This window comes from Mixophyes fleayi, chromosome 1 (genome assembly GCF_038048845.1).
Source record: "Mixophyes fleayi isolate aMixFle1 chromosome 1, aMixFle1.hap1, whole genome shotgun sequence".
Taxonomy (NCBI): domain Eukaryota; kingdom Metazoa; phylum Chordata; class Amphibia; order Anura; family Limnodynastidae; genus Mixophyes; species Mixophyes fleayi.
The window spans coordinates 251,688,020-251,698,438 of NC_134402.1; the positions used below are offsets into that span (position 1 = coordinate 251,688,020).

Consider the following 10,419-nt stretch of genomic DNA (forward strand, 5'->3'; position numbering starts at 1 on the left):
GTATTCCACACTGTAGAAGCATATCATTAGCACAATGAATTTAGTGTGGTATTGTAGTCGATCGATTCTCCTTAACTGCTCTAAGAGAGTGTCGTTGTTCTGGAAGCAGAATAAAGCAAGAACCCAAGCCAAGTCAAAACCCCCAAAAACTTGACACTTTAAGATAATAATGTTTATTATCAGATACCAAGGAAACGAAGAATGAATCAGTAATGGTAATCATACTTGATTAGTGACACTATGTTTAAGTTACTAAAAAAATATGCTAAACAAGTTGATATCTTAGTAATGAATGATGCTATAAATGACCATAAAACTCAGTATAACTTAAATGAGTGCTCAGATGATCCTTAAAATAACTGTATATGCCTTCCTACACAACTTTAACTAAATCATGGTAATAAACTTCCAAATTTTCAACTAAATATATACAAAATCCTTTTTTCTCCATCTAGGTTATCAGTCATGAAGGTTCCTAGGTCCTTTAGTTTTCCATAATTAACAACAAAGTAGGGATACTCATACAGTCAAGTTCAATTTGCTTTTTACTTATGTCTCTTGTTTTTTTCTTTTGGTCCCTTGTTGATAGCCTTTAGACTGCAGTCATGGGCAAAAGTTTGAGAATGACACAAGTATTGGTTTTCACAAGCTTGCTCCTTCAGTGTTTTTGGACCTTTTTGTCAGTTGGTATGGTATACTGAAGTAAAATTACAAGCATTTTATAAGTGTTAAAGACTTTTATTGACAATTACATTAAGCTTATGCAAAGAGTCAAAATTTGCAATGTTGACCCTTCTTTTTGAAGACCTCTGCAATTCACCCTGGCATGCTGCCATTCAACTTCTGAGACACACACTGACTGATAGCCGCCTTTCCTTCTCCAGACAAGAATTTTTCTAGATGCCCCTAACAATCTGAAAGATTATTCTTCAGAGAAAATGACTTTACCCCAGTCCTCAGCAGTCCAATCCCTGTACCTTTTGCAGAATATCAGTCTGTCCCTTAAGTTTTTCCTGAAGAGAAGTGGCTTCTTTGCTGGCCTTCTTGACACCAGGCCATCCTCTAAAAGTCTTCGCCTCACTGTGCATGCAGATGCACTCTCACCTACCTGCTACCATTCCTGAGCAAGCTCTGCACTGGTGGTGTCACGATCCTACAGCTGAATCAACTTTAGGAGACAGTCCTGATGCTTGCTGGAAGTTCTTGGGTGCCCTGAAGCCTTCTTCACAACTATTGAAACTCACTTCTTGAAATTCTTGATGATCCAATAAATGGTTAATTTAGGTGCATCTTACTAGCAGCAATATCCTTTTTGTGCAAAGCAATGATGACTGCATGTGTTTCCTTGCAGTTAACCATGGTTAACAGAGGAAGAACAATGATATCAAGCACCACCCTTCTTTTAAAGCTTCCAGTCTGTTATTCTAACTCAATCAGCATGACAAAGTGATCGTCAGCCTTGTCCTTGTCAACACTCTCACCTGTGTTAACGAGAGAATCACTGACCTGATGTCAGCTGGTCTTTTGGGACAGGGCTGACATGTAGTGGAAATGGTGTTTTTGGGATAAAGCTCATTGTCATGGCAAAGAGGGACTTAATTGCAATTCATCTGATCACTCTTCATGACATTCTGGAGTATATGAAAATTGCCATCTTAAAAACTGAGACAGCAGACATTGTGAAAAATAATATTTGTGTCATTCTCAACACTTAACATAACTGTAGTGTGAGTGGGGATATATTAACCTGTCTATGGCTTAACTTTAATATATGCACGTAAGTGTATAAAATATGAGTCTTTGAGTGTGGTGACTTTTCTGTTCTGGCCTATCAGTTCTCTGTAATAGAGGACAGATAAAGCTCTGAGAATCAATGAAGAGGTAACTTACAGCATACACAGCACAGAATAGATACATACTTTATATGAGCAAAGTATATATTGATAACCAGAAGGTGTATGGGTTGACCATAGATGAATTAATCTGGGAAACTTTTAATAAATGTATCACATATGTCACATGTATAACTGTTTATTCTATGTTATGTGTTGCCTACATTAATGAGAAGGAAGTGAGTGCAGAGAAAATAAGATACTGAACATGCACAGTCTTTTCACCGCACATGCCCAAATAATTCAGTAGAGGATGGAACATGAAGAGATAACTTTCACTTGGCCTCATCACCGTGGAGAAAGTTATCGCTTCATAGTCCATCCTCTCTCATCTGCAGAGTGAAACAAACTCACCAGGACAACCACATTTCACTGGTGCTCTCCCGCCAAAATCTGAATGAAAATTGTGGCGAAATGCAATTTTGTTTACTGTGATTAGCGGCTACAAATATAGTTGTTATAGCCACTTTTGGGCAATGGTTGATAAATAGGCCACAAAAGAACAGCAAATAATTATGAAAGACAGTGTGTATAAAAGGGATAGGCAGAAAAAAGATCTTAGAAAATCACCTAGCAAAGAAAAAAACTAAGGACAAAGTGACAACTACACACGGAGATGCAGGAAAAGAGGAGGAGTGAACTATATTATACATAGAGAGTAAAAACACACATTGTAAGGATAAAAGAGCAAAGAGCAACATAAGAGTATAAGAGAAATGAGTAATAATAACAAAGGTAGATTTGCACACAGAAAATCAGAGCATTGGTGAACTAGAAGTTGGGTACCTTTAAAATGTATTACATCTTCCATGTTGAGCCTTACTCATGATCTGTTATGCGTGTAATAAGGTATAGATGTCACTATGATTGTGAGTTACCTATAGTAAGTCTTGATACAGGGAATATTGAGCGTGTTTAACTGTGTTTTTAATTAATGTGAAAGACTGTCGTGGTGTGAAGTATAAGGAGTAAAGGTGCAAGAAATGAATGAGGTAAGCTAGGTACAGCATAGTATTTATCGAGTATATAACAACATTGTTAGTCTCATATTTCCTTTTGCAATAACACAGGGGTTACTAATATAAGTAAATATTATTTATAGAGCAATATTACCATTATGAACAAGAGATTTTGTATTCAATGTTACTATGCTTTTTTTTTTTTTTTTGTACAGGTGGCATTGTGCTCCAAGATTGTTGGTCAAATGCTAAAACTTTCCAATGAGCCCACTTATTTTCAGAAACTTATGAAACTACCATGCTGCTTTGTACCTTGTGAATAAATCTGTTCTTGCCTATTTCTGGGTTCTCATTGCAAAGTTAGTGGTAAGTGGGTTATAAATTCACCCATAAGGAAAAATAGTTATTAAATTGAGCAATAAGGTTTGTGAACATCACTGCTTTCTTATATGTCATATATTCTTCCTCGCTATACCTATATGCACACTATAAATACTGTGCACATCTTCATACTCATCTATTGTCACATACAGCCCAATCTATAGAATATACAGTACATCAACAAGATCAACCAAAGTACTTACATAATGCTACAACATAAAATAATATGCTGCAATGTAGCTTTATAATGTATACATACAGTCTCATATTCCATCACATATAGTCTAACTTAATACCATATAGTATATAACCCCATAAAGATTCCATAAAGATTCCATATTGCCTTATATAACCCATTTTGACCTCATGCAGAATAAACAATGTTCCTATGTTTTTTTCTGTGATCATATAAATATAGTGAAAGCAATGTAACCTAAAAAATATAAAACATTTTGCATAGATGAGTATTTTTGTATTTTTGTGAAAATACTAATCAATTAGATAGGATGTTTGTTTTGTAAAAATCTGCTGTTAAGGACATGGTGCATTAACCAAAGAATTTCCACTCACCCTTTTCTGCAGTGGACATAGACCATTCATGTGCACATGACTTGGCCCCCTGCTGGCATGACATCACATGCATACACACGCATACACATACATACACAGGAGCTGTAACACCATTGAACCAGGAAATCAAGCTAAAAGGGATGAATAGATTGAATAGAATATATAGATTAAAAAGACTATAAATATATAAACTGTTGCAATGCCAGTAAATGTCCCAAAATGTGGTGTTGGAATAGATCACATTCCTCAAACCCAACCTTATAAATCATCCTTGAAAGGTTTAAATTTTAAAATGACAGATGCTTTTTACCGTTTTCTACTTGAACCCAGCTAATTAGCACATATATGATGAAGCTTAAAGCAGAGTTAGGTATAAAACTGACTGCACGATACTGGACGCAGTATAATTATGATCTCTTAGAGTAATTGAAAGCACTAACACAACCAAACCATCATGGTGGCCTAAACAAAGCCATGTCACCTAGCCAGTATCAATTATTATTTTCCCACAAAATTATTTTAAATAATGCTCATCGCAATATGTTACAATTTTTTAATTGCGGCCTAGTATTTTGCCCTCTTCAATTCACATTTGTCTGAAATAAAATAGTTAGTCAATAAATGTTATTTATCAATTTTGTTTAAATTATAAATAGGCACTGAAACAATAAAAAAACAATCAGACATTGTGTGTCATAGTATAACTTGCTTTAGACCAATTGAAGCTGTTCAGCAAATATCCATCAATGTCTGTTATGTCTGTTTATAATTTTGGAACTATGGGTGCAGCTTACAAATATTCACAAGTGCAGCTGCATTTGGGGGTAAACATATATATATCTATTTGTTTTAATGTATCTGTGTAAAAGTGTTTAGAGAACAAAGTGACAGTTGCCACTACAGAGGCAAAAAGAGACTTAGTTTAGTATCTGTGCCCAAAATATGAAAGTACACTATATTAGATACCAACTATGGAAAATAAACTATTGTCACACTTCTAAAAGGGAGACATGCAGGTTGATATATTTTGCAGTGGACATGCAACTATAGCCATACTGTGTACTAGGTGGGCATATGATTATTTCTAAATAGATTCATGCCATGCTTGCTTGTCCTTACTAAATAACCATGCTTTTATGTTGCTGCAACGTTGTCTATTAGAAAATGTGTTTGGAACTACTGAACCATGCAGAAATAACATACATAACCCAAATTTATCACTTATACCAATTTATGACTTATGTGAGTTACAGGGAAGTTTTGCAGGAATACAACTGATCTATAGTATTTAAGACCCATTAAACTACCTATAGAAATGAGAAGGGAAGGCCACACTAGATGTTATTTCTATCTTTCTTATTTAACTTGCATTTATTAACTTATTTTTTAATTTATTTTTTTTACACTCTTACCGTTTATTCCACACGACTCTTGAAAACCGAATATCGACTGAAAATAGAAAATAATTTGTATGTGCCATATGTAAATGCAATTTTGACTTTTTGTTTTGTGTTCCTTAAACCCAAACGACTTTTTTCACTGTTTCTTGTTAATGTTAACTTAATGATAGAAAAATGTGTTTAACATTAGAAACTTGAAAAAAACATGTTAATTTTAATATGATTAGAGGTTAGCCAAAGGCCAAATGGAGAAATTGTTTGGGGAAAAATAATAACTAAAAGCTAATTATTAATGCATGACAAACAATGTGTTATATAGTATATACCACACTTTAATTTATAATATTTTGAAACGCTGTACAAAAAATGGCCTAAAGTTTATCTAAATTATTAATCATTTTGCGGCAAACTTTCCATCGATGCTCTGTGTAACATAATGTCACACTCAGCAGCAGTCATTTATTTTGCATGTTATACACACTCATCCCCATAAAATGCTATATTTTATAGAAAATGGAATATTACATTTCCATTTTGGTTAAAAAAGCACATTTTAAATATATGTAAAGTATTTTATTTTATCAATGTAAAAGAATTCAAATACACAATCTTGCATTGCACAATATTTTGTATGTTGAGTGTCCAAGTTAAGCAAATGTTAAAACACAAAATTAAAGTAATTGTCACAAGCCAAACAAACTGTGTGCATTTTTATAACAATGTAGCATTTGTATGTGGTTTCTACATTTAATCTTATAAGCCCATATGCTGTTATTTAAATCAGATTCTTGAAAAATAGTATATAATGATAAATATAGTGCTTTGTTTATATACCATCAATTTAGAACATAGGCCACAACTGCACTGCAACAATGTCAACGTTATGGACAGAGTCACATGTAATAAATATTAATGCATATTTAATAAGAGAAAATTGTAGCGATAAGCAAATGTAGTGGTGTAAAGGGTGGTGGTAAAAAGAGGGAACACTAATATTTAATACTTACAAATACAAATAAATTCAAGTGGAGTAATTATACAAATTTGGCTAGACTAAAAGTCTGGCAATGTATATGTTCAGAAGTACTACATGGGTACGTATTACAGTTTAGTACATACGTGCGCATGTGTATGTATAGTAAATATTCATAATCTGTATTGAAGACTAATGTATTAATAGTAATATAACATAGTTTTATGCTGTAAACAATTTGTGCCATTAAATCCTAAAGCTTCAAGTCTAAACTCAAGAAAAGCTCATTTTTATTGTATTGATATTAATGGACTAGTAAATTACACTAACTTGTACAGCAAAGCACGATAGATTACATTGTTCTGTGGGTTAATTTTTAGGGAGAAAAGTTAAAAGTACTGCGTCATACTAAAGGAAAAAAATGGGGGAGGTTGTTTATGGGTCAACATGCGGACCTGGAAATGAAACCCTACCAACAGAATAATATTTATTTTGTACTTTTTTTACCCACCAAAGGATCTGGACCAATGTAGAGTTGGAAGCTAAACAATAACCTCTACACCATACAATAGATATAAAAGCACAGTATCTAATATTACATTTTTAGTCTTGTGCGGTAGACAAAAAAAAATTCTGAAGAAACTGAAAACAGTTATCATATATGATAAATGCAAGACAGTATTTAATATTTACTCAACATATTTTATTTGTGGGGAATAGTCAACTTTTTATGCTTTTGTCATCAGCATATGTTGTTTTTATAGCAGATTTGTGTATGGTACTAATAAAAGAAAAGAGCAGCATATTTTCCTGCCCCTCAACTGCAACTGTAAGCAAATACAGGTATACCTTATTAGTAAGAACTCCTATAGTAAGCACACGTTAGAGGAATTAATCATTCATTCCCTGAAGACTGCTTATGTATTTCATCGGGCCATTATCTGATCTGAATAACAAGAACAATTGCATAATAAAGCACATAACTGCTGATACAAGCAACTTTATTCTCTCTGGTTTACAAAGTAACTTCCCTTGATTATAAGAGACAAATGTAATTTTAAGATATTTCCTAAAAAGTGGCAGTATTCCAGATAAGCATTCTTCTGCATTCAGAACAGATTTACATTGGCCATTGCTGCAGGGGGCAGCAATTTAGGTCATGTTCAGACAATATTAAGGATTGCAATAGTGAAATAGAAGATTGTTATTATTCAAATCATAAAATTACACACACTGTCATCACAAATAATGGAACATCATAAATAGGAATATTTGTATTGTGTGAAATGAGATTATATACCTGTATGGCTACACATATGATACGTTATAATATATTGCTATACTGATGAGAAAGACAAACAAACAAAAAGATGAAACACCCTATTGTGAAAATTAAACATATCAGGCATACAAATAATATAAATCAGGACTAAAAACATGTATAACAAAAAAGGATTAAATTCACCTAAAGACGACATGTTTTAATTAGCTAATATCTACCAGAGTTTTCTTTTTAGCCCTAGCTCACCAACAAATGTCAGTTTAAAGGCCAGCAGATTAATAAATTATGTTGTAAAAATAAAAAAAGTGAAGTGCATCAATGGAAAACTCCCTATGCTGTCACTTTTTGTTATTACTAGCTGAACAGTTCACCAAGGCATTTTGTGATGTTACATTTGAAATATAAAATATTGAACAAACTAAAATTAGAATAGCATGTGATGAAAAAACAAATCCCTCCACCAAAAAGTTAAAAGAGCCACCGCCCCCCAAAATCATACAAGAGAGATAACACTAACAATGTCATTACTTTGGTCTTTTTCATTAAGTCTTTCTTTTGATTATAGAGGAAAAAGCGTAAAAGTGTGATTAAACTTAATGGGGGTTATTAACTTTAAGAATAAACTTTTATTCAAGATAATGGATTAAGCTGTAAAAACAAAGTAGCAAGCAATATATGTTAATGGTTGTTGAATAAATAGGCAGTTTTCCTTGCCTTGTGCTATAATTATTTGTTTAAACACTTATAATTAGCAAATAAAGATAATTAACAAATATGGCTTAGTAATCTTGCAATCATATAACTGGTTAATAACTACATCACATAAATGATACAGTGGAAGCAATAGTCAACACTTACTGTGTAGTTAGTGTGTCAGTAATATAGGAAGTTGCCTTATATATAGAAAAGATAGTAAACCATGCATTAAATAGTTACCATTATATTATATGATTAGACATTTAATTATCATCTTCTCAACCCAGATGTAAGAAACATATGGTTGCATAACCACTGGAAACAATTACTCTGACAGTGCTTATACTGTTTTAATATGAACGATTAAGTTTGAAATTGGAAGAAAATCTAGCCTGGAATTGTATGTTTTAGTGTTTTGACAGCATGCTGCTGAATGTGCAGGATTCTGCTCTCACAGGGAAAATGCTTTGCAAAGTTTAATATAAAGACACCATGTATAACACTGACAACCAAAGGCAAGTACTGACCATTGACTGCATCTGCTCCCTGTTCTCAGCACCACTTATTAAACATAGCGTCCTTCCTAGCATTAGCACAGTAACACATTATATACCAAACTCGCACGACTTCAAAATACAGATTGGAGCCAATTGAAACGATAGTACCACAATTAATAAACAAAGGAATCTCAGAAGAGTATTTAGTCCCAAAGTCTGGGAGCACAGCAGTGCTGATGTGCATACTGTAAAACCAATCTGAGAGCGCAGCTTTCCGGATACCACCCAAAACATGCCAGACCAGTGCCTGCTACCCAGCCACCTCAATTTCCAAGCAACTCTATCCAAGTTCTCTCGGAGTCATCATGATCGTCATGCATGCTCTGCCTTCTGCTTCACATATAAGAGGAAGGTAAAAACTCTTTTGTACTTACTAGTGCAGCCAGTTATGTTTTCCTAGGAAACCCAGAGAGAGTTTTTCCTTCTGTATCCTCCCAGACAGAGAAACGTGTTTTATTCCACACAAAGACAAGCAAAGTATGAACTGAAAGAGAGAACAGAACACATGGATATCATCCTCTTGGCTTTATTTGGTTCGTCCCACCTGTACTGTTCTCTTGATGCTGCCGGGCAATTTTATTTCTTTTAATTTCCCGTTTAGTCCCATCAATGTGGTATGACTCACAATAGAAAATAAAGTGCTTTTTCCAAAGCTAGGTACAGTACCTGCACTCTCCCCCGCTGATGCTGGTAGCCAGGGAGAGAAAGAGAGTGAAGGAGGAGGGAAGGAGACTGAGTGGAAGAGCAAGGGGGGAGGGAGATGGAGGAAGAGGATGACTTGGAAAGGGTAGTCACAAAAAGTGAGAGAATTCTCAGTGATGAGATAGAGAGGCTGTGAAGAGAGATGGGAGGAACGATCCAGTGTTGCTGTCAGAGAGAAGCACACATGCTGCTGCTGCTCCTGCCGGCTGTGTGAGAGGAGAACCAGAGAGAGAGAGGAAGCGTCCCTATCTTTCACATTCATCAGCATTGCTGTGTCGGATTTGGTTTCCCATCAGAATCTGTTACAGCTCTGCACGGGAGCGTGCATGGCAGCTGTCCATGGTTCTGATATTCTCTTGCCAGTAAACTGTTCTCCATATATGAATGCTTCACTGTTATTATAGTGTTTCATGCTATGTTTATTTACAGGAGTGACATGCACTTTGATTTTTTTTTTGTAGTTTGTGTTTTAGAAGTAGTAAATCACTAATTAATCCTGAGAATAAAAGTGTTTTCCAAAATACTGTGTATTTATTTTATTGTATTTAGTCAAACTGTGTGTATATACAATTAAAATGTGTGTATGCATCTTATACATCGTGTACATTTGACAATGATACTACTAATTCCTTAGACACAGCTGAATATTTTTATTAAGTGTGAAGCTGTTTTTTTGTTGATTTGACCTAAAATTTACACTTATGTCAGACATGCACAAGTGTTAATATTATATAGTAACTGACTCTATCTATCTATCTATCTATCTAACTAACTAACTAACTAACTATCTCTTGCATTTTTTTTAATTAACTGATGAAACTAACCCCACTCTAGTTCTTAGCTACAAAGATAATAACATACACATTTTAGAACATATTAAACTACCTTTACACTTTGGAAATAGCTGCTCCCACACTGTAATATTTTATATATAGGGTGAGATAACCTTCCGTAGGTTCATAAGATTTCTGACGTATAATCAGCTCTAGAAATGTGCAATACAGTGT

General features: G+C 34.2%; 1 protein-coding gene across 24 annotated transcripts in view; it reads right to left on the minus strand.

The window, feature by feature from the left end:
• PTPRD (protein tyrosine phosphatase receptor type D) overlaps positions 1-9,644 on the minus strand; it is a 1,423,918-nt gene extending 1,414,274 nt beyond the window's left edge. For 8 of the 24 annotated variants that reach the window (XM_075209490.1, XM_075209471.1, XM_075209443.1 and 5 more), the window contains exons 1-2: positions 9,377-9,643; positions 9,085-9,194 (exon numbers count right to left, since the gene is read on the minus strand). The gene's annotated coding sequence lies outside the window, so the exon portion shown is untranslated. Of the gene's footprint in view, positions 1-9,084; positions 9,195-9,376 lie in introns of all 24 variants that reach the window. The other 16 variants (XM_075209451.1, XM_075209482.1, XM_075209417.1 and 13 more) reach the window with 6 other exon arrangements.
• Between the last annotated feature and the right edge of the window lie 775 nt (positions 9,645-10,419).